The 25,402-nt window shown below is 40.1% G+C and overlaps 1 protein-coding gene across 1 annotated transcript in view; it reads left to right on the top strand.

Annotated features, from left to right (window-relative positions):
• The window catches only part of LOC145395833 (ionotropic receptor 93a-like), a 131,014-nt gene that overhangs the window by 364 nt on the left and 105,248 nt on the right, over positions 1 to 25,402 (top strand). The gene's annotated exons all lie outside the window — the stretch shown is intronic.

Below are 25,402 nucleotides of genomic sequence, written 5' to 3'. Positions count from 1 at the left end.
GGAGACTCCCAGGTAAGATATCTAAACAAAGCAATGTATACTCCACTCACTAAACATGTGTATCTTCTGGGGGCCACTATGGGTGAAGTAATGGAAAAAATCTCAAATATCATGAAGGACAGTGAAGACCAACCCACTGTGTGCCTAAGTGTAGTAGGCAACGATATTGGTAGGCGAAAAGTGAGGTACTGAGGCAGCAGTACAAGGTTATGTTGGAGATGGTTAGGGAGAGGGGAGGGACCTCTGTAGTGCTTCGTGCTTTGCCTAGGAGGGGAGCTGGGAGGGAATGGTTGAGCAGGGCGATAGGTTTTATTTGCCGCCTTGAAAGGTATTACAAATATAATGTAATACCTTTCATAGACAGCTGGCACCAGTTTTATGGACCGATTGCCATGTATAGTTGGGATGGGACTTATCTTAGTAGGCAGAGAGTTACTGTTTTAGCTGGAATGATCGATGGGGAGTTAGAGTTTTTATTTTATTTTATCTTTTATAGGTTGAGAATTAGATGTACAGGAAGTTGCAGCAACTACACTCAGAAATTATTATCATCAGGTTTGGACAGATGCGGCAAGACTTGCAAAAGTAAGAACAACGGTTTAACCATTAGTGTAGATACATCCATTCAGGCACCTCAAAATGAGCAGGTGATGATACAGGACGGAAGAAGCGGTGACAGAGGGGCGATAAATTATATTACAAAAATTTGGTATATTAGTAAAGTGTTTCCCAGTTAGTAACAAAGTAAAAAATACTAAGTCCCAAGGTAGAGGTATAACTACTCGTAATAACCTGAAAGTGTACTAGACAAACATCAGGAGATTAAATAATAAAATGGATGAACTGAGGTCTCTAATTTGTACAGAGAAAATAGACATTGCCGTTATTAGTGAAACTTGGATGAATACAGACACTCGAGAATTTTTAGCAGAATATCAGATAAAGGGCTATAATATTTTTCTGTCAAACCATCTGGGAAGAAAGGGGTGCGGGGTAGCTAATTATGTAAAGGATTCATTAAACTGTTACAATAAAGCAGACATTAAAGTAAACAGGGACACGGATAGTGTCTGGGTTGAAATTAGTAACAATAGGGAGCAATTTGTCTTAGGAACTATTTACAGATCTCCAAAACTAAGTAGGGCAGACAGTAAGTACCTTTGAGAGAAAATTAGGAAAGCATCACAGTCCAGCCTAGTAATAATTGTAGAGGATATTAATCTGCCAAGGATAAATTGGCGAAATCAGACAGGGGATGCAGAGTCAGAGGAATTCCTAGAGGTAGTACAGGACAATTTCCTTTATCAGAATATCAGGGAGCCCACCAGAGGTAATAATATACTAGATTTGGTTTTAGCTAATAAAGAAAATGCCATTACTGATATAGAGGTTGGTGAACGATTTGGTAATAGCAGTCAGGAAGAACTTAAGTTCAAATTTATTTGGTATGTCTGATCTACTAAAAATCCCTCCACCATTCCTGATTTTCGTCTAGGAGATTTTGATGGATTAAGAGCTTATTTTAGAACGGTATTCCATAGGAAGACCAGCTACTTTAGGGAGAGACAGGTCAGTGGGGAATCCCACGTCATAGGTGAGGGGCAGGCAACGGGTGGGAATGTGCGCCACGTCTCTGGGAACGGTGAGAGTGTAGTTCAGGTGACGGGGATTAACTCAGGTCCAGTACCAAGTAGCCGTTCGGGCAGTGAGAAATATGATGAATTAGTAAATATAATACACAGAGGCTAAGATAGATATATCCTTTCAAAACCGTTCAGAACGAATAATTCCGATCCAAGATGGTTAAACAACAAATTAAAATCTCTCATTGGCCAAAGAAAAGGAATATATAGAAAAATAGAACAGGGAGAGGAACACTTACTTAACCAGTACACGATTTTTATTAGTGAAATAAAGAGGGAAATATGGAAAGCAAAGAGAAGTTATGAAATTAATGTTGATAAATAACACTGGTTTACAAAAAAATTGAGGCAGGCATGAAATTAGGTGTTGTAATCTAATTTTGGGGTGCTGATTTCAGATCCGAAATTCGTTTTCACTCATCACCTCTAGTTTTTGAGATATACATGTATACATGTATGTACTTGTATACATATAGGCCTAGACCCAAAATATTCGTCAAAAATCCATTTACCGTCCTATTTTCTTGGAACTTGTTTAAAACGCGCGCCACAACAACCTCAAACATGTCAAGCACTACACGCAGAAGGACTAGGGGTCTAGGAGCACTTTCGTGCCTGGGAAACACAATGCCCAAGAAAATCCTCTAGTGGACATGAACAAGATGCTTCTTCCCCCCTCCTTATATCAAGCTTGGCCTTATGAAGAATTTCAAGAAGGCCATGGACAAGGATGACGCTGCATTCCAACATCTGTGCACTCTGTTCCCAGCTCTCAGTTCTGCTAGGCTCAAGGAGGGCATCTGCATCGGACCTCAGATCCGGGAGGTGCTGAAGGATGAGTTATTCGAGGGGAAGCTCACCTTGAAGGAACTGAGAGCCTGGGAAGCATTTAAGGTACTTTGCCATGGCTTCCTTGGTAATACACAGGCACTAGATTACCAAGAGCGTGTCAAGAAGTTGTTGCAGGCTTATCAGGATTTGGGGTGCCGAATGTCTCTCAAGATTCACTTTCTCCACTCCCACCTCAATTTCTTCCCCGAGAACCTGGGAGCAGTAAGTGACGAACATGGGGAAAGGTTCCACCAAGATAGTGCTAAGATGGAGGGGAACTATCAAGGCAAGTGGAACGCCAGCATGATGGGGGACTTCTGCTGGATGCTCCTGCGCGACATCCCGGAGGCAAAGTACACCAGATCGTCCAAAAAAACTCACTTCTGACTGTCTGTAGTACTATGGTGTGTATATATGCTTATATCCAAGTAATGGTAATATTTAGTTCTGTCAGTGTTCTGTGTCTGTTTTGTTTCGTTCTGTAATATGCCATTTTAATATATGAAATAAACTCATTATATTATAAATATATGCATTATAATAAAAAAAAAAGGGATATGTGAAAGCAAAAAAACTAGAGGTGAGAGAGCAAAACTGTTTAGAAATTTGAATTAAGCATATCAAAATTAGTCAAAAATACCTATTCACATGCTTGCCTCAGATTTTTGTTTTTTTTTGTAAATCAGTGTAATCGAAAGAAAACCCTAAGGGTTTTATCATATATATCGTACGACAAATAAAGCTAGGATAGGTCTTCTCAGATCAGAATCAGGTGGCATTACCAGTGAAGATAGAGAAATGTGCTCCATCCTAAATAATTATTTCATATCAGAATTTACCAAGGAAAATCTAGACCTGCTCCCTCAAGCAGCAAATATTTACGGTGATAATACGGGAAATATCCTTAGTAAAATAACCATTAGTAAGGAGGACGTGTTAAGAGAAATTAATAAGTTGAAACCTCAAAAATCGGCAGGTCCGGACGATATATATGCAAAAATTACAAAAGAAACCAAAGAAGAATTATGTCAGCCACTTTTAACGTTATTTAATGACTCTTTAGTTTCAGGACAAGTTCTAGAGGCGTGGAAAACCGCAAACGTAGTGCCCATTTTTAAAACGGGTGATAAAGCAGGTGCGTCGAATTATCGTCTGATAAGTCTATCGTCAATAGTAGGAAAATTGCTAGAGTCAGTTTTGGTAAATAAGATTAGAGAACATTTAGAAAGATTTAATCTTACAAATAAAAGTCAGCACGGATTCAGACAAGGACGATCCTGCCTCACAAACTTGTTGTCATCCTCGGAAGTCTATGAGGCAGTAGATAGCGATAAAGCTTACGATATTATTTATCTGGACTTTAGTAAAGCTTTTGATAAGGTCCCACGCGAAAGGTTAGAAAGGTTCAAACACACAGTATAGACGGCGATATCTTAAAATGCATAGAGTCTTGGCTGAAAGGACGAAAGCAGAGAGTATTAATAAGAGGAACAAAGTCGGATTGGGGATTAGTAACTAGTGGTGTACCACAGGGTTCAGTATTCGGTCCCTAATTATGTATATATAAATGATCTAGACTAAGGAATCACTAGTAATATCAGAATATTTGCCAACGATAAAAAAATAAGGTGTATCATTAACTCCACAGTGTGATTGACCTGAATGATGGATTCCATAACATACGAAAGGACTTCGATATATTGCCCAAATGGTCTAAAATTTGCAAATGGAATTTAATGCTGAAAATTGTAAAGTACTGTACTTTACGTAGGCAAGACCACTGGAGATACTAAATACAGCCTAGATAACAAAGAAATTAGTAAATCAGATACGAGAGAGATCTAGGAGATATGGTTAGCAAAGACCTCAGACCAAGGCAACAGTGTATTAATAAGAGAAATAAAGCAAATACGGGCTTATGATTTATTTCAAGAAGCCTGAGCAATATGTCATCAAAAGTAACATCGCAAGTTTGTCTACTATTAATAAGGTCACATTTAGACTACGGCGTGCAGTTTTGATGTCCTTATTATAAAGCAGACATTACCTCATTAGAAAATGTACAGAGAAGAATGACAAAAATGACACATGATGTTCGGAACCAGTCATATGAAGACTGACTAAAAAGACTAAGTCTGCACTCACTAGAGAGGCGTAGAGTAAGGGGAGACTTAACTGAGGTGGTTATGTGGATGAAGGGAATAAACGAGGGAGATATTAGCAAGGTACTTAAAGTGAGCATACAGGAGAGAACTAGAAGTACTGGTTTCAAACCATAAAAATTCCATTTTGGTAAGTAAATAGGTAGAAATTGGTTTGGTAATAGAGGTGTAGACGAATGGATTAAGCTACCTAGTAAAGCCTCTTCCATTGAGAGTTTCAAGCACAGGCTGGATAAACATATGACAAATTAGGGGTGGGTTTAGGAAAAAAAAATCTAACAACCAATACTAATTCATTCTTTTTTCCTTTTCAGGTTACACTATGGTAGTCTCTTTTGCTCCTTTGACACTTTCCTATAAAATGCCCACGCCAGTTTTTCTATACTGCGTGGTGTTCTTCTGACTTTTTCTTGCCTGCTTCGGCTGGAGGGTTTGGAGGAAGGGCGAGAGCTTTATTCTTTCCTATCCCTATCTCACTCTAGTAGTTCAGTTAATCTTCTAGGAGCTGCCTAGCATGGTTCAACCGGCCTACTGCAGTTATCCTCTCTTCTTATGTTCTTATATAAGAGTACAGAGAGAGAGAGAGAGAGAGAGAGAGAGAGAGAAAGAGATGTATATAGATAGAGAGAGAGATATATATATATATATATATATATATATATATATATATATATATATATATATCTCACTCCCCCTCTCCAGTATATATAAATTAAATAAATATATACATAAAATCTATGTATCTATCTATCTATATATACATAATATTATATACTCTGTCTGTCTGTCTGTCTGTCTCTCTCCACGTGTGTGTGTGTGTGTGTGTGTGTGTGTGTGTGTGTGTGTGTGTGTGTGTGTGTGTGTGTGTGTGTTGACTTCAAGACGACAGCATGTTTGCAGTTGTTAATTTTCTTTCTAATATTTTCAGTTTTCGTCACTAATACTCTTCCTTCGTGGGAGTGAGCGAAAACTAAATCTCGAAAGTTGTTCATTTTTATTTGACGTTTCGTCTACAGAAAGACATCATCAGCAATGGAAAGACCACAACCATATATCGGAATGTGATATGTTTACATAGGTACGTGTGGAGCAAATGGATACATGATTTAAAGGTACTACATATGACAAATTATGTCATATGTAGTACCTTTATTTAGTATAACTAAATAACGGTTTTCCATATTCATTATACAAGGGAGATACAAAAGGAAAGGCACATGCTTTGTATACAACCTGCTTAAGTAGCTAGAATAATGAATGATTTTTTTTACTTCTCAAAAAACATGTAAAAAACTTTTCGAGTATACTTTTACTTAAATTATAGAAAATTATATGTACAGAAGGAATAATATATTTTTACATACAATAATCTCTGCAATGGTCGATACTTCTAGCTGATAAAGTTCTTATAAATACTAAAACATAATGCATTTAAATACCTTATACAGGAAAGATACATTAAGAACTTCTGTACTACATATTGATATTGTACAGTAGAGTTAAAACTTTTTTTTTATGTGAGGAAGCAGGAACCAAAGGCAACGAGCCAGCAAAACTGTTCCTTCCAAAACAAAAACAAAATACAAGAGAGAGCCAAATTCAAGATCCGATCATTTCGAGATGCCTGGACACACTCCGTTTGAATGACTGGAGATAATAGGAAACAGGAAATACAGACAGAGGGAGACAGTTCCAGAGCTGACCTGTTGCATAAATGAAGGACTGGGAGTAACGGTTAACTCTTGCATTAGAGAGTTGGACAGAAAAGGGATGAGAGTTTGCTGCATGGCGGGTGCTACATGCCCGTCGTAGCGGTGGAGGAATGCATGCAGAGAGTTCAGAGGAGCAGTGACCATTGAAGTAGCGATAGAAAAGAGATAAAGATGCAACAGTGTGGCGAAGAGACAGAGGTTGAAGGGAGACAGTAAGAGGAGGAGAATTAATGAGGCGAAAAGTCTTTGTCTCCACCCTATTGAAAAGAGCTGTATGTGGGGAGCCTCCCCACACATGAGAGTTGTACTCCACACAGGGGCGGATAAAACCCCTGTATAGAGTCAACAATTGTGCAGAGGTAAATAAGGAATGGAGTCGGCTTAGCACACCCAATCTCTTGGAAGCAGATTTTACCAGAGATGTAATATGATCTTTCCAAGATAAGTCCCGAGTAAATGAAACCCCAACCATGTTCAAGGATGATGCAGAGTTAAGCTGAATATTATTAAACATTACTGGATATGCCTGCTGAAGATTTTGTCGGGTTGATAGGTGCAAAATCTGAGTCTTTGATGCATTAAAAACAACCAGATTATTTTTACCCCAGTCTGAGATACGAGCTAAGTCAGACATTAGGTGTGCCATAGCCTCATCCCTTGTTTGTTGAAGTAACTGCTGAGATGGACGTTGCGGGAATCGAATGAAAAGGTGAAGGTGGAGTCATCAGTGTATGAGTGGGTAGGGTTAGATGTACAACTTAGAAGGTCATTGATGAATAAAAGGAAGAGGGTTGGGGATAGGACAGAGCCCTGAGGAACACCACTGTTAATAGATCTAGGAGAAGAACGATGGCCGTCTACAACAGCGGCTATAGAACGACCAGAAATGAAGCTAGAGATGAAGGCACAGATAGAAGAATAGAGACCGTAAGAGGGCAGTTTGGAAATTAAAGATTTATGCCAGACTCGATCGAAAACATTTGAGATGTCAAGTGCAATGGCAAAGTTTTCGCCAAAGTCCCGAAAGAAGGACGATCAGGAGTCTGAAAGGTATGTGAGAAGATCACCTGTGGAGCGTCCCTGACGGAACTCACACTGACGATCTGAAAGAAGGTTGTGATAGGAAAGATGCTTTAAAATTTTTCTATTAAGAACAGACTCGAAAATTTTTGATATACAGGATGTTAAAGCAACTGGACGATAGTTAGAGGGTAGGGAATGGTCACCCTTCTTTGGGACTGGCTGAACGAGAGCAAACTTCCAGCAAGAAGGAAAGGTACAAGTTGATAGACAAAGGCAAATGAGTTTGCCTAAGCAGGGCGTAAGCACAGACGGACAGTTCTTGAGAACATCAGGAGGGAGTCCATCAGGCCCATATGCATTATTAGTATTGAGGCCTGTGATGACAGAAAATACATCAGCTGAAGAAATTTTAATGTCAGCTATGAGGAAGCCAGAGGGGGTGGAATGTATGGAGGAATAGCACCAGAATCGTCTAAGGTGGAATTGGAGAAGAAAGTCTGAGCGAAGAAATCTGCTTTATCAGTCGAAGAAATAGCTACAGAGCCATCAGAGTAGAAAAGAGGAGGGAAGGATGATGAGGTAAAGTTGTTAGCAAGGATTTTGGCAAGGTGCCAGAAGGAGCGGGAAGAATTCGAGTTAGAGAGTTGAGAGCATTTAGTACGAATGAAAATATTTTTAGCAGAGCAAAGAACAGACTTAGCACAATTCCGGGCAGAAATGTAAAAAAGATACCTTTTATAGGCCCGCTTCTTTTTGTGGACAGCATTAGAAGAAGCGTGATTAAACCAAGGCTTTCGTGCATTAGTCAAAAAGATATGAGAAAGGAATGTATGCTTCCATGCCCGAGAGAATAACCTCCATAATGCACAAGGCACACTCAGATGGCTCCTGGCCATGGAAACAATAATCACTCCAGGTAAAATCAAAGAAGTACTGCCTGGGGCCTCCCAATCCGCAGCTCCAAAGTGCCACAGACAACATTTTTTTGGAGGGTCTGCAGGCCATACCGGAGCGTTAGGACAGGTTAATGCGACAAGGTTGTGATCGGAGGAGTCCAAAAGAGAGAAAAGATTAACAGTGTAAGCAGAAGGATTAGTTGTAAGGAAGAGGTCAAGTATGTTGGAGCTCTCTCCAAGGCAGTCAGGGATACGGGTAGGGTGCTGTACAAGCTGCTCTAGGTCAATAAGGATAGAAAAGGTGTAGGCTTGTTCACCAGGTGGATCAGTGAAAAGAGAGGAGAGCCAATGGTGGTGGTGAATATTGAAATCTCCTAGAATGGAGATTTCAGAGAAAGGAGAAATGGATAGAATCCGTTCCATCGTAGAAGTAAGATAGGCAAAGAATTTTTGATAGTCCAGTAGAATTAGGAGATAAGTAAACAGCACAGATATATTTAGTCAGAGAATGACAGGAAAGCCAAAGCCAGAGTGTAGAGAATTCAGAAGAATAGAGTTCAGAAACACGAGAGCAAGATAAGTTGTTGTATATATATACACAGCAACCACCTTTGGTTTTGAAATAAGTATTGAGCAAGTAGAAGGATACAGAAAAGGGTCTGCTGTCAGTTGCCTCAGACAGCTGAGTCTCAGTTAGAAAAAGAAGGTGAGGTTTAGAGAAGGAGAGGTGGTGCTCAACAGAGCGAAAGTTAGAGGAAAGGCCACGAATGTTGCAGAAATGAAGAAGAAGAGAGGCAGACAGTGGTTCCATCTATCTTGACTCATCACCGGGAGAGGGGCAGAAGGTGGGGGCATTTATGGTCCCCCCCCCTGGGGACTCCTAGGCTATGTTATTCGACGCCATTCTTTTTTTCCAAATTTTGAAAAGGAAGTGCGGTGTGTACTGTGCATGTAGTTTGGTGTTGATAGAGAAACTTGTATTGGAGAGCCTGTGGCCTACTCTCTGGGTTAACCCGCCCTGTCCCGTCGACGTATGGGTACGTTGCAACGATTTGCATTTGCCAGTCCCAGCGACGTACCAGTACGTCGTGCAATTGCAAGGTCCCTAATTTGCACAATTTTAAATTTTCACGCTTGATTTTTCGTATGTATACACGGGACACCTTCCTCTATTCCTCTACAAGATGCCAAGCAGGAACAATGCCTTACACAGCATAACCTCCCCCCTCCCCCCCTCACGCCATTGTCTTGGCAAAGGACCTGTTACCAGTGACCTGGCTAGTAAAGATATTCAGGGCCAGAGTGATTCCCCAATCGATGACAATGTGGAGGACAATGTTTACATAGCATTAGAAGAAGAAACAGCCAGAAATAATGATCAGGTAATGTGACAAAAAAAGGTCAGGTATGGTGATTAGTTAGTGAGTGAAACAATGCTTATAATGCCTTTATTACTGCTTGAAAACCAATATACTCTCATACTACATATATATTCGTACCAAGTAAATAAATAAATACCGTTTATGAGTGGATAAAATAGTTACCCTCCCATAGAACTCGTTTTCTTTGGTGCCAGCATGTTAGAAAACCCAGTCAGGTAAGAAGGAACTACCTGGATTGGGTATTTTAAACCTCAGGTGAGCGATTTCTCTATGAATTTTCGATGTTTCTCACCAAAAGTGAAGGTTTTAGCCAAAAAAAATTTTTTTGAAAATACCTCGGGACTGTGGGATGTCAGAGGTGTGGAAAACCTCGGGACGTGACGGGTTAATGAGACACTGGAAAAAAATCAGCAAAGGTGGATGGTCGGGACGCAGTCCCGAGGGCTGATGAAATGGGAGCTCTAGCTCTCCCTGTCATTAGCTTTCCATCCACCTTGGGAGTACTGCCCTGCTCGACTGGTGCTACAGTCTACCAAACATGTGTTGTTCCTACATCTGTATTAATACCCTATGCACAGGTTGGGGGTCATGGGCACGGCTAGATCGGATGCAGGCTGATCTTGTCTAGCATGTGGGGGGTGGGGTAGACAGGGGAGGGGCAGGGGAAAGGTTGGGCGGATTATCTGACCTGAGGTGAGAGTGTCGTTATTCCTTGTACGGTTGAGTGTAGCACCATCAAACAAGGCCATGTTCGTAGTCATGTATATTAATCATCGGTGTTTTTTCTCATATATAAATTGCTTCTAACATTTTCAGTTTTCTCAGGTCATTGCAATGTGCGACAGTTTTGGTGTTCTGGGCTATATTGTCTTAGTAAACATTAGTTCCGTGATGTCCTAGATGATGTTGTTTGATGGCTTCATTCTGTACATGTAGAGATAGCCGAAGACCTAGGGAGCCAGCCGTGTAACCAATGTAGGTATTATTATGAGGTGCGCGGTCCTCTGTAGTACACTGATATTCATACACTATATTGGTTTTAGACAACATCCCAGTCTCACAGGTATGTATAATTTATTTAATTCCTTCTGTACATATGATTTCCTGTAATGTAGGTAAAAAGTTTATTCGAAAAGTATTGATAAGTGTCTTGAGGGGAAAAAAAATCATTCAATATTCTAGCCACTTCAGATGGTCATATATATAGCACGTGCCTTTCCTTATGTACACTGTCTTGTATAAGGAATATGGAAAATTGTTAGTTATACTTAAATTATTTTGGTTGTGCGGTACCTTTATATTATGCATCCATTTGCTCCACGTATCTACGTAAACATATCACATTCCTAATGATGTTTCTCTGTAGACGAAATGTCGACTAAAAATGAACAACTTTGAAGAGTTAGTTTTCGCTCAGTCCCACGATGGAAGAGTACTAGAGACAAAAACTGAAAATATTAGAAAGAAGCCTAACAACTGCAAAAATATTGTTTAACTCTACATGTATTAATGAAAATCTGCTACCAGCAGTCACATATCAGTCTATCTATCTATCTATCAATATATATAATAAAAAAAATAATAATAATTTTGTTTTACGCCAGGTATCCCCGAAAGGCTAAGGCGTTGCCCCTGGGTAGAGGACTTTTGGACTGGAGCGTGTAGCATTTTATGACCAGATGCCCTTCCTGATGTCTACCAATGACCCTTGGGTGGATTCGATCCTCCGACCCTTCGGTCAGAGCGGAGAGCTCTAACCCACTGAGCCACGGCTATATATATATATATATATATATATATATATATATATATATATATTGTTACATAGCCTATGATTTCATCATCCTTTGTGCAATTTTAACGCACAGTATGCTGCATGTTTGATCACGAGCGTGTTCTGCCTCAGTCCCCCCCTTCTACCGTTATAGTAGAGTAAGTCGTTCTCTCTGTTATACTTTGCGGGATTTGCAGCTCTCTGTCCCCATGGCTTCATTTGCGCGTCCTTCTTACAAGTTGTATCAGGCTCTGCTGGCCCCTATATAATGAGCTCAGTCTCTGCATCATTGCCACTTAGATCTGCTCCTCATTTTGTTCACATCTCTGTCCTCCCCTGTACAGATATTATTATTGTGAGTGCTCAAGAAGTCTCCAACCATCTAGCAGCTGTGTGTAATTTGAGTATTACTGTTATTGCATTTTTTCTTGTACTGTATAGCATAAGTTTAATTTGTAGGCCTAGTGAAGTTTTTGTAATTGATGTTGGGTTTTATGTCAGTCATTTTTGATAAGAGTTTGTATCTGTAATAATTTATCTGGCATTCACTGAGTATTATCTGGTATCTCATTTTATCAGGGCTGACTTAGATAAATTTATTCTTGCTAATTTCGTGTTAATAGAGGCTATTGCAGTTAACCATATATTTAACCTGTTTTTGCCATTACATTATCCTCATGAGTCCTGAATGTTTTGTTGTTAGTTTGAGCATTAAACTTTAACTTGTAATTTTACCTAACTCTTTTGTTTTGAACCTGGAACTTTACGGGACAGTAGTGATTTTTAGCATTCTCACTTAAAGTGTACGTTATCTTTCTCTGTTTCGTAACATAAATTTGGCGACCTCATATCAGGATATTCAGGATATTATCATAAGGATATTGCTTGATATTTTGTGACTGTTACTTATTCATGATGTCTACTATTACTACGCTTGATGAAGCCAAATATTTTTTGTCAAATGTGCAAACAGTGTGTGATATAGAAAACAGAACAAAGAATGAACTTAAGATTGTTGCTCAACAATTGGGATTTGTTGTTCGCTCTCATCAGTCTAAAGATCAAATTGTTGCCATGATTAATGAAAGCTTGTTTAATGTAACTCCTCTAAAAGAGCAAACGCAGATTGAATTAGCTAAGTTACAGCTAGCCCTGCAGGAGGCTAAGGCTAGGGAGGCTGAGGCACAAGTTGAAATTGCTAGGATTCAGGCAGACCATGAGTATCGCATGAAACAAGGTGGAACTGGATCATCTAGCTCTGATGATTTTGATGTGGCTAAAAATGTTAAACTTGTCCCTCCTTTTAATGAATCTGATTTAACAAAGTATTTTCAGTTGTTTGAGAGGGTAGCTACAGGTTTTAATTGGCCTAAAAAGTATTGGCCAGTACTCCTTCAAACTGTTCTCACCGGTAAAGCTCAAGTAACTTAGGCATCTTTGCCTCAGGATCAATGTGATAATTATGATGTAGTTAAGAGCTTGATTCTCAAGGCCTATGAGCTTGTTCCTGAAGCCTATAGACTAAAATTTAGGACAACTTACAAGCAAGATAAGCAATCCCATGTTGAGTATGCAAAAATCAAAGAAGATCTGTTAGAGCAGTGGTTAAATTCTAAGAATGTGGATTCTGATTTTGACAAATTTAAGCAGATGATTTTGCTGGAGGACTTCAAAAGGTGTATTAGTAAAGATGTAAGCCTATATCTTGATGAGAAAAGAATAGATAATTTGTCTGATGCTGCAGTTTTAGCTGATGAGTATGTTCTCACTCACAAGAGATATTCTAGAGAAAAAGGGAAAGCTGAGAGTAAGTACGTTGCCTCTACTCAGAGTACAGGTAACAGGAAAGAGAATAAGGATGATGTTTCTCAGGAAGTAAATACCAGCTTCACCTCTAGATTTCAGAAAAGTAAATGTACTTATTGTAGTAAGCTTGGTCATACTACGGAGAGATGTTTCAGGAGACAGCGTGATGTGAACAAAAAGGAGTCTTTAAATATTCAGTCAATTGGTCTAGTGTCCACTCTTGAGAGTTCCCAGAATTCTTTAACTGAGTTAACTGAACCTGCTTTGAGGGGTAACTTAAATTCTCATGATGGAGCTCCTCTTTTGAGCAGTAACGTGGGTGACACTCTCAAGAGTTCATGTGCTAATTTCCTGTCTGATGGTTTTGTCAGTCCTCTGGACAGTAATGACAGGAAATCAGTTAAAATATATCGTGATACAGGTGCTTGCCAATCCCTTATGCTGACCAGTGTTCTAGGCTCTAATGTTAATTCCTCTGATGAAACTGTAATCTTACAAGGTGTAGGGAATAATTACTTCTCTGTCCCTCTGTGCAGAGTGAATTTAGAGTCTGGTTTTGTTAATGGTTCCGTTATGGTTGGGTTGGTTGAGACACTCCCAATGTCAGGTGTAACTTTCTTACTTGGAAATGATATTGGTGGAAGTCAAGTGTGTCCAGCTCCTCAGTTGTCTAGTGAGCCAGTGGCTGCGGCCCAGGATTGTGATGTCCCTGATGTGTTCCCTGCATGTGCTGTCACTAGGGCTAAGTCTAAAGTTACTGGTGATTTAGAGGATAATGATGATGATGATGTTATCCTAGCTGACACTTTTCTTGCTAATTTGGACCACTCACCAGATGAGGCAGTACCCCGTAGTGTTGATAATTTGTCTCGTCAAGAGTTGGTTGAGTTGCAGGTTGCTGACCCTGAGTTGAAAGGTCTAGCTAACTCTGCTTACAGTGAAGAAGAGTCAGCCGGTGCTTCTACTTGTTATTATGTAAAGTCAGGAGTACTTATGAGGAAGTGGAGACCCCCAACAGCATCAGCCGACTGTGAATGGGAGGTTGTACATCAAGTTGTCATCCCTCGTGTTTGTAGGCAGGATATCATTCGAGTGGCTCATGATTCCAGTTTGGCAGGACACCTTGGAGTGAGGAAGACTGTGGCACGCATTTTGAAATACTTCTACTGGCCAGGTATCTTCAGGGATGTTTCCTGGTATTGTAAGTCTTGTCACACCTGTCAAGTTGTGGGGAAGTGTAATCAGACCGAAAAGGTTGCACCTCTAGTTCCCATTCCTCCTTTTGAGGCGCCTTTCACCCGTGTGTTGGTGGATATTGTGGGCCCTCTTCCTAAGACTTCTTCAGGATTTTCTTATGTGTTGACCATGATTGATATGGCTACTCGTTATCCTGAAGCCATTCCACTTAGAAACATCTCAGCAAAGAACGTGGTTAAGGAAATGCTAGGGTTTTTCACAAAGTTTGGTCTGCCCAAGGAGGTACAGTCAGACCGGGGAAGTAATTTCATGTCAAACGTTTTCAAGCAGTCCCTGAAAGAGTTGGGCATCACCCAGATCACGTCTTCAGCTTACCATCCCCAGACCCAAGGAGCGTTGGAGAGATATCATCAAACACTCAAATCGATGCTCAAGAAATACTGTTTGGAACATCAGAAAGACTGGGATAAAGGTCTTCCATTCGTTGTGTTTGCTGCAAGAGAATCTCCAAATGAATCACTGGGCTTCTCACCTTTTGAACTACTGTTTGGCCATGAAGTAAGAGGACCCCTTAAGTTACTCAAGGAATGCTGGCTGTCGGAGGAAGATGACGTCAACCTGCTGGAGTATGTGATGAAGTTCAAAGAACGGCTGTCCACTGCTTTACAGCTAGCGAGAGAGAATTTAGGAGCTGCTCAGGAGAAGATGAAGACTTGGTATGATAAGAAGTCCAGGTTACGCCACTTTCAGCCAGGAGATCAGGTTTTGATTCTGCTACCAGTTCATGGGCAACCTCTTCAAGCCAAGTTTAGTGGCCCTTATTTCGTGGAGAAGAAACTCAGTGATGTCAACTATGTCATCGCCACGCCAGATCGTAGAAAGAGCAAGCAACTATGTCACATCAACATGCTAAAGTTATATCACAGGCGGGACGAAAATAATCCAGTCTGCACTGTAGCTGTTCCACCCAAGTCTGCAAGTGAAGCTCTCCCATGCAGTATGAGCCTGAGTGATAGTTTGGGGAAGAATCCTGATATCACGAATGATCTCCAGACTAAGCTTTCTCATCTACCACCCAAGGAAAGGCAGGAGTTTTCGGCATTACTGCAGGAGTACCCGCAAGTGTTCCGTGCCACTCCAGGAAGAACCACTGTGTTGATGCATGATGTCGATGTTGGAGACGCAAAGCCAATTAAATTGCCTCCTTACCGTGTGAACCCAGTGAAAGTTCCTCTCATCCAGAAGGAGCTTGGCTACCTGTTGGACCACAAGATGATTCAGCTCTGTCAGAGCGAGTGGAGTTCTCCTGTCACTCTGGTCCCTAAGCCAGGTGGGTCACAGCGGCTTTGCATTGACTACAGACGTGTTAATCAGATAACCAAAACAGACACTTACCCTCTCCCTCGTGTGGAAGATTGCATAGACAAGATCGGAAAGGCTAGGTACATAAGTAAGTTTGATTTGTTAAAGGGATACTGGCAAGTACCTATGACTGAACGTGCTAGGGAGATCTCATGTTTTGTAAAATTAGGAAAGACTTTTGCATGTTCTGTAATGCCATGTACGGATTGTTTTAGAGTAATAAGAAATTTCCTTTGTAAATTTCTTTTTTCTTTGTGGGGAGGTGTTACATAGCCTATGATTTCATCATCCTTTGTGCAATTTTAACGCACAGTATGCTGCATGTTTGATCACGAGCGTGTTCTGCCTCAGTCCCCCCCTTCTACCGTTATAGTAGAGTAAGTCGTTCTCTCTGTTATACTTTGCGGGATTTGCAGCTCTCTGTCCCCATGGCTTCATTTGCGCGTCCTTCTTACAAGTTGTATCAGGCTCTGCTGGCCCCTATATAATGAGCTCAGTCTCTGCATCATTGCCACTTAGATCTGCTCCTCATTTTGTTCACATCTCTGTCCTCCCCTGTACAGATATTATTATTGTGAGTGCTCAAGAAGTCTCCAACCATCTAGCAGCTGTGTGTAATTTGAGTATTACTGTTATTGCATTTTTTCTTGTACTGTATAGCATAAGTTTAATTTGTAGGCCTAGTGAAGTTTTTGTAATTGATGTTGGGTTTTATGTCAGTCATTTTTGATAAGAGTTTGTATCTGTAATAATTTATCTGGCATTCACTGAGTATTATCTGGTATCTCATTTTATCAGGGCTGACTTAGATAAATTTATTCTTGCTAATTTCGTGTTAATAGAGGCTATTGCAGTTAACCATATATTTAACCTGTTTTTGCCATTACATTATCCTCATGAGTCCTGAATGTTTTGTTGTTAGTTTGAGCATTAAACTTTAACTTGTAATTTTACCTAACTCTTTTGTTTTGAACCTGGAACTTTACGGGACAGTAGTGATTTTTAGCATTCTCACTTAAAGTGTACGTTATCTTTCTCTGTTTCGTAACAATATATATATATATATATATATATATATATATATATATATATATATATATATATATATATATATATATATATATTTCCAGACGCCTCAATCCCGTTCGGAGTGGCCACAAACAAATCGCCTCCACGTCGCCCTGTCACCCACCATTTCACTGCCCTGCTCCCAACTCACATCCCACTCTCTCATATACCTCTCCACCCCATCCCTTCATCTCATCCTAGGCCTCTCCATCCCTCTTCCCCCCATCCACCTCACTCACATACACTCTCTTTCGTCAGTCTTTCACCCTCCATCCTCTCCACATGGCCAAACCACCTCAGTATATTCCTCCTAACGCTTCCTATCACATCCACATCCACACCACAACGCTCCTTTATATCCTCATTTGTCAGCCTGTCTCTCCATGTGACTCCACAGGCTCCTCTTAAGTAACTCGTTTCCACTGCTCTCACTCTTGACTTGTGTCCTTCCAGCAATGTCCAAGCTTCACTTCCATACGTTAGAGATGGTATCACAATATTGTCATGTAGTAACTTTTTCACTTCCATGCTCACTTCCCTGCTTCTTATCACTGCTTTCAAGGAACCAGCAACTTTTCCTCCCTGCTGTACCTTTTCAAGCACTTCACCCTCCAAACTTCCATTCTTACTCACCACCCTACCCAAGCACTTAAACGTACTCACATTTTCCAATTCCTCACCATCCAACCACGCTGAACATTCACTGACTTCACCTCTCTCAAAGACCATCACTTTACTGTACTCTTCCCTACATTCACCTTCAGATTCCGTTTCTTACACACTCTCCCAAACTCATCCACCAAGTCTTGCAGCTCTCCTTCGTCTTCACTGAGCAACGCCGTATCATCTGCAAACAACAACACTACCCTCTCTCACCGGGGTCTCTCCAACATCCACTACCCTACCTTGTACCTCTTTTATTACCCCATCCATGTACAGATTGAACAACCATGGAGACATGACACATCTCTGTTTCAACCCAACCTTCAAAGAGAAAAATTCACTCAGTTCAACATCCACACACACTGCAGCCTTAGCACCCTCATACTTACTCGTCACAGCATTCAACAACTTCCCATCTACTCCATAAATTTTTAATACTTTCCACAATCCATGTCCATCCACCTTGTCATATGCTTTCTTCAAATCCATGAAAGCCGCATACAACTTCCTTCCCTTCTCTAGAAACTTTTCCACTAAAGCTTTAAGAATGAATATCTGACCTACACAACCTCTTCCCTTCCTAAAGCCTCTCTGTTCTTCTCCAACTAATTCTTCTGTTCTTTCTCTAACTCTGTCAATAAGTATCCTGCCATACACTTTTCCTATTATACTATGAAGACAAATGCCCCTATGATTACCACACACTTCTTTTTCCCCTTTTCCTTTGTACAAGGGAATAATTATACCTGACTTCCAATCCTCCGCGACTCTACCTTCCTCCCAGGTCAATCTGCACATTTTCCACATCCATTCTACTACTATCTCTCCCCCATGCTTCACCATTTCACCACACACTCCATCAATTCCTTGGGCTTTCCCCAATTTAACTTTCTTCATTGCTTCCACAATGTCTATCCTACTGATTTCTTCCTGCCTTCTCACCTCCCTCCTTCTCCCAGCCATTCCCCAGCCACTTATACTTGCATTACTTCCATCCTCCATGTTCAACAATTCCTTAAAGTGTTCTCTCCATCTGCTCACTTTTTCTTCCTTCTCCACTAGTAATCTATCATTTTTATCTTTCACTACCCTGCTAACTTTACTTCCACCCTGTCTTACTCTTTTCACCTCTTTCCAGAACATTTTCTTACAGCCCCTCCACTTCACACTCAAATTTATTCCAAATTCCTCATCTGCTCTCTTCTTACTCTCTCTTACTAATATTTTCACTTCTCTCTTTCTTTCTACATATAACTCTCTTCTGCCTCTCAACTTCTTCCACACCCCTATTTCTCATCCATTCATTGTATGCTTTCTTCTTTTGTGCCACAGCTTGTCTCACCTCTTCATTCCACCACGCTGTTCCTTGCACCCCCCTCCGTCTTCTCTTCATCCCACATACCACATCACATGCTGCACATATTTCTTCTGTGAATATCCTGCACACACCTTCCACGTCTCCCATCTGCTCCAATTCATATTTGCCCAATCGTTCCTCCACTTCTCTTTTATACTCTGCCTTTTTCTCATCCTCTTGCAACCTTTCCACCCTCATTACAAATACTCCTTCCCGTCCTTCCCTTCGTCTATTTCTCCATCTTGATTGGGTCTTGATTCTGGCCACCACCAAGTAGTGGTCAGAAAGTCCACTCCCCAAACCTCTATAAGCTCTTGCATCCATTACACATTTTCGCATCCTTTCATCCACACACACATAATCAATCATTGCCTTCCTTTCATTAAGTTCACCACCCACCCTTCTCATCACTCGCCATGTATACCTGTGGATCATTTTGTGCCTGAATAGGGTATTGGCTCTCACCAACCCTCTCCCAGCACAAATGTCCACTAACGTACTGCCTTTCTCATCTATCTCAGCAGGTACATCCCACTCACCAACTATTCCATCCACCTTCACATTCCCAACTTTACCATTCATCTCACCGATCAAAAACACTCTCTCATTCCTTCCAAACTTTTCCATGCACACTTCCACATTTATCCTGAACTGTTCTCTCACTCTGCTTGCACGATCTTGCATTGGCGCATAAACACACACAATCGCCCACATTTGTATTCCAACTTTCATTCTTACCCACACAATCCTTGACCCAACTGATCCATACTCTCTTATTCTCTTCTTTCATCTTTTACTTACAACTATACATACTCCTTCTTTTGCCCTCTCATTCTCACCTACTCCTTCACATATATCCCATCCATACTCCCATTCTCTCACCCTCTCACCTCACCATTTAGTTTCAGTTATTCCACATACATCAACTTTCACACCCTCAAGCACCTGGACAATCTCTCTTTCACCTCATTATTCGCTCCCCTTACATTCCATGTTCCGATTACCATGTCCTTTGTCCGGTCTTTGGTCGTCATCTTTTGGTCAGTCCTTGGCCGAGGCTTCTTGTTTATCTTTTTAGTTAGTTGTTTTTCGGGGAGGGGCACTAACCCTCCGCCAACCCTTTTAGTCGCCTTTTACGACAAGCAGGGATACTGGGGGAGTATTCTTGAAAAATGGATGCAAGAGCATCTAGAGTATACTATAGAGGTTGGGGGTGGACTTTCTGGCCACAATTTGGTTGTGGTGAGAATCAGGGTCTAACTGAAATGGAGAAATAGACGAAGGGAAGAACGGGGGGAAGTAGTATATGCAAGGAGAGTAGAAAGGTTACAAGAGGATGAGAAAGAGGCAGAATATAAGAGAGAAGTGGAGGAACGATTGGGTAAATCTGGACTGGAGCAGATGGGGAATGTGTAAGGAGTGTGCAAGATATTCACAGAAGAAATCTGTGCAGCATGTGAGGTGGTGTGCGGGGTGAACAGAAGACGAAAGGGGATGCAAGCAACAGCATGGTTGAATGATGAGGTGAGAGAGGCTGTGGCACAAAGGAAAAAAGCATTTAATGAGTCGATGAGAAACAGGGGGGTGGAAGAAGTTGAGAAACAGATGAGAGAGTTATATGTAGAGAGGAAGAGAGAGGTGAAAAGATTTGTAAGAAAGAGTAAAAAGAGAGTGGATGAGGAATTTGGAAGGAATTTGAGTGTAAAGTAGAGGGAATGTAAGAAAATGTTCTGGAAAGACGTAAAGAGAGTTAGAGAGGGTGGCAATGAAGTTAGTCAGGGAGTGAAAGCTAAAAATGGTATGTTACTAGTGAAGAAGGAAGAAAAAGTGAGCAGATGTGTTAGGACTCCATATTATATTTACAAATCATACTAGATAGATAGATAAATAAAGAGATAGACAGCTCTATGCGAGACTGGGAATGGGAAATGATCTTGCAAGTTACACTGAGGAAAAGCTGACGACAGATTACGAAGTAGCCAGTCAGGAGATGATGCAGTTAGTTTGTCAGTGATACACCAGGTGAACACACATACACACATACTCACACACAGGCTTCTAGAACTTTCCAACCACAGGGAACACACGTGATACGACTCCTGTTTCACCAGAATTTAGGAAAGAGAGCATCAGAAGGAGACAGGCCATAGAACAGGCAGGTAGTAGGGAGAAGGGCTTAGCAACTTGGGAGAGAGAGAGAGAGCGACAGCGAGACAGGAGGTAGCTAGCTGGACTCAACTTCACTCGTGTGTGAGAGACTTGTTAATATTTCCAAGACAAATAAAAATAGTCCCATACTATTCTTTACCTCTCCTTGTCATTGAATGACAAATGGGAAAGAAGATTATCTACTTACAAAGCTACTCAAGTATAACAACCGCTCGTCCACAAGTCTAATATATATAACTTCTCTACAAGTAACTACAAAGTCTTTTTATGACATTTGGTAGCAGCGAAAAGAACGCACCTCGTCTTCGAATCAACAGTGAATTTCTACAAAAGCAGGCGACACTCTACAAGATTAACTTCAGTTCTACAATGAACGAACTACAACCATCTACAATCAACTACAAGTAACAACTCTACGAGTCGTCTGTATAATCTTCTACACGCACCTACAAGTAGCGGCAGTCTTCATCCAACAACGAGTAAATCACAAGAAAAAAGGACCAAGAATACATCAAGTAAGAAAATACAAAACAAACAAACGAAGTGTGAGACACGACTCATAACTCACAACCACCAGACCTCACCCTCCTCTCTCTGCTACATCCACCCAACCTTCACCGCTGATGCAGGAGTGAAGAGGTCAAGACGACGAAGCAAATACCAAGTCCATATTCACAACTCATATTACTCACTCGTCTTCACTCAAGTTACTCATCGCTACTCATTCACTCACCACAGCTACCAGTGTGGTAAGTCGACGTCATCATGCGTGCTTGCTGAAAAGACGCCACGTCAGTCAACTCACCACGGTAAAAATTAGTGAGTTACATAGTTACTTCATTTATACAACACACAGTGATAGACAAAAAACTTCTGCACAAACATATAAAACGTGCTGTATAGTTACAGCTTAAATACACATACTTACTTCAGTTATCTGCACACCTCAAACACTAAATAATCACCAATAATGAATATTCTACACTGTATATATTCATTCATTTATTATAGCATTTATTTACTACCAACGAGTTTTACCATTTATACCTACATAAAATACGTGTTTCATACATACAGCTATACATTATTATATCTACAAAGTGATAAAGAAAATATACCATCACAGTTACTCAGTGAGCGTTTAAAAGAACTGTATTAAACACTTATTAAAGCTACCTTGTGGAAACAGATAACTTAAGTTACAAGGAAAAAAAAAAGTGGCCAACACAAATGACGTTACCAAGAGTGAACATCTTCAACACAATCGTGAAGACAATGATTTCCACACAGTGCTGACACACATATTACCCACAATAGGTACAAGTGAAAAACAAGTCAGTGTATATAGTTAATACTGGGGGAGGCGGTGGCTGAATCGGTAGAGAGGCGGCCTGCAGTCCTGATGGACCCAGGTTCGAATCCCGGCTGGGGCAGGGAACAGTTTAAGGATTCGAATTTCATATAAGCAGACTTTCCTGATCTACCAGATGACCCGCCGACATGTCATAAAAGTAACCCCGCTAATACCAATACACCAGTCCTGTATGAGACAGCCCTAGCATGTATTCAATATGGACGGTGGGTGTTAGCGCCGAAGTGGTGACATGTAGAGAGGTGTATGGTATGTAGGAGGACTACTGGGCCTTGAGAGCAGGCTGTGAAGCCTATGCCCAGAGTCGGACACATAAAATATATATATATATATATATATATATATATAGTGTATATATATATTTTTTATATAAAATAACAAAATATGGGGCTATATAATATCATTTTCAGTAATACCTGTGCAATATAAACTAAACTTTAAAAAAGTATCCCAAGGAAAGTAGCCAGTCATTATGCAATCATGAACAACATAGAAAAAGCGTACACAAGCGAAGAAAAACAAACTATAGAAAATCAATACATACAAAAAAAAAAAAGAAAGAAAAAGTAAGAAAGAAAAAAGAGAGAAATAGCGTAAGATCACATAACAAACAAATGAAAATAAGTGTAAGTGTTACTACATATATCAAAATACCACATAAACTACAAACAAAAAAGCAAATTGTTGTCTCCACAAGCAAGTGGCATGACACATCATCACTATCATCGACCGCAGCATGACCGGATTCATATGTCAGGACTGCAGTTATTATAATTATGTAATGACAAACGATTGCATTATGTTCCACTTGCTACAATTATGTAACTACAAACGATATGTAACAATTATGTAACGACAAACGATTGCATTATATTACACTTGCTACAATTATGTAACTACAAACGATATGTAACAATTATGTAACGACAAACGATTGTATTATGTTACACTGGCTACAATTATGTAACTACAAACGATATGTAGCAATTATGTAACGACAAACGATTGCATTATGTTACACTTGCTACAATTATGTAACTACAAACAATATGTACCATTTATGCAACAGTTGCATTAACAAGATGTAACTTTAACTACAATTATGTAACTGCAAACGATATGTAACAATTATGTAACGACAAACGATTGCATTATGTTACGCTTTGCCCATTATGTAACAGTTGCATTAACAAGATATAACTTTTATGTAACTTTAACTACAGTTATAGGGCCAAGAAACTTATGTAACAGTTGCATTAACAAAATGTAACTACAATTATAAGGCCAACACAATTATGCATTACCACAATATTTTGTAACAATTCATAAAATGTTACAATTATGTATTACCACAATGCTACTACAATGTTATAAGTCATACAACTATACCACAATTCTGTATTACCAGTATCATCATACAAGTTAGGTGAAATATTAGACATTACTAAAGGGATAACTCAATATGTAATGTGTAACCTAGCAGTATTGCCATTGCACAATTATATGCGTACGTCTGTTGTACATGCACGTCTTACAAAGTGTTATACAACAACCATTGCATTTATTCAAATATGTATACAACTTGTTTAAAATGTAATATTATTGAATCATTGCAATTTACTATGAATATTATATGTATACAATATTATAATCAATATTATGTACTAATAGATTAGCATATGTCAATGATAATTGCTGTCGGAGGACCTCCAGCTGCGTGTCCCGAGCATATGTTAGGACTCCATATTATATTTACAAATCATACTAGATAGATAGATAAATAGACAGATAGACAGCTCTATGCGAGACTGGGACTGGGAAATGATCTTGCAAGTTACACTGAGGAAAAGCTGACGACAGATTACGAAGTAGCCAGTCAGGAGATGATGCAGTTAGTTTGTCAGTGATACACCAGGTGAACACACATACACACATACTCACACACAGGCTTCTAGAACTTTCCAACCACAAGAAACATACGTGATACGACTCCTGTTTCACCAGAATTTAGGAAAGAGAGCATCAGAAGGAGACAGGCCATAGAACAGGCAGGTAGTAGGGAGAAGGGCTTAGCAACTTGGGAGAGAGAGAGAGAGCGACAGTGAGACAGAAGGTAGCTAGCGGGACTCAACTTAACTTCACTCGTGTGTGAGAGACTTGTTAATATTTCCAAGACAAATAAAAATAGTCCCATACTATTCTTTACCTCTCCTTGTCATTGAATGACAAATGGGAAAGAAGATTATCTACTTACAAAGCTACTCAAGTATAACAACCGCTCGTCCACAAGTCTAATATATATAACTTCTCTACAAGTAACTACAAAGTCTCTTTTTATGACAGCTGGAGAGAACACTTTAAGCAACTGTAGAACATAGAAAATGAAAGTACTGCGAGTATAAGTGGCTGGGGAATGGCTGGGAGAAAGATGGTTGTGATGAGAGAGGAAGAAGTCAGTAAGATGGAAGTTATGGAAGCAATGAAGAAAGTCATAATGGGGAAAACCCCAGTAATTGATGGAGTGTGTGGTGAAATGCTGAAGCATGGGAGAGAGATAGTATCAGAGTGGATGTGGCAGATGTGCAAATTGGCCTGGGAGGAAGCTAGAGTCCTGAAGGATTGGAAGTTACTACCCTGTACAAAGGAAAAGGGGAAAATGAAGTGTGTGGTAATCATAGGGACATTTATCTTCTTAGTGTAATAGGAAAAGTATATGGTGGGATACTTATCGACAGATTTAGGGAAATAACAGAGGAATTAGTTGGAGAAGAAGAGGGAGGTTTTAGGAAAAGAAGTTGTGTAGATCAGATATTTATTCTTAGATCTTTAGTAACAAAGTATCTAGAGAAGAGAAAGAAGTTTTATGCGGTCTTCATGGATTTGCAGAAACCATACGACAAGGTGGAGAGACAAGAATTGTGGAAAGTATTAAGAATATTTGGAGTGGATGGGGAGTTGTTGAATTCTGTGAAGAGTATGCATGAG

Source organism: Coenobita brevimanus, chromosome 33 (assembly GCF_032717465.1).
Source record: "Coenobita brevimanus isolate Jiangsu-jjx chromosome 33, ASM3271746v2, whole genome shotgun sequence".
NCBI lineage: Eukaryota > Metazoa > Arthropoda > Malacostraca > Decapoda > Coenobitidae > Coenobita > Coenobita brevimanus.
The sequence above is the reverse complement of the archived record's forward strand: the minus strand, read 5'-3'. Positions and strand labels throughout refer to the sequence as shown.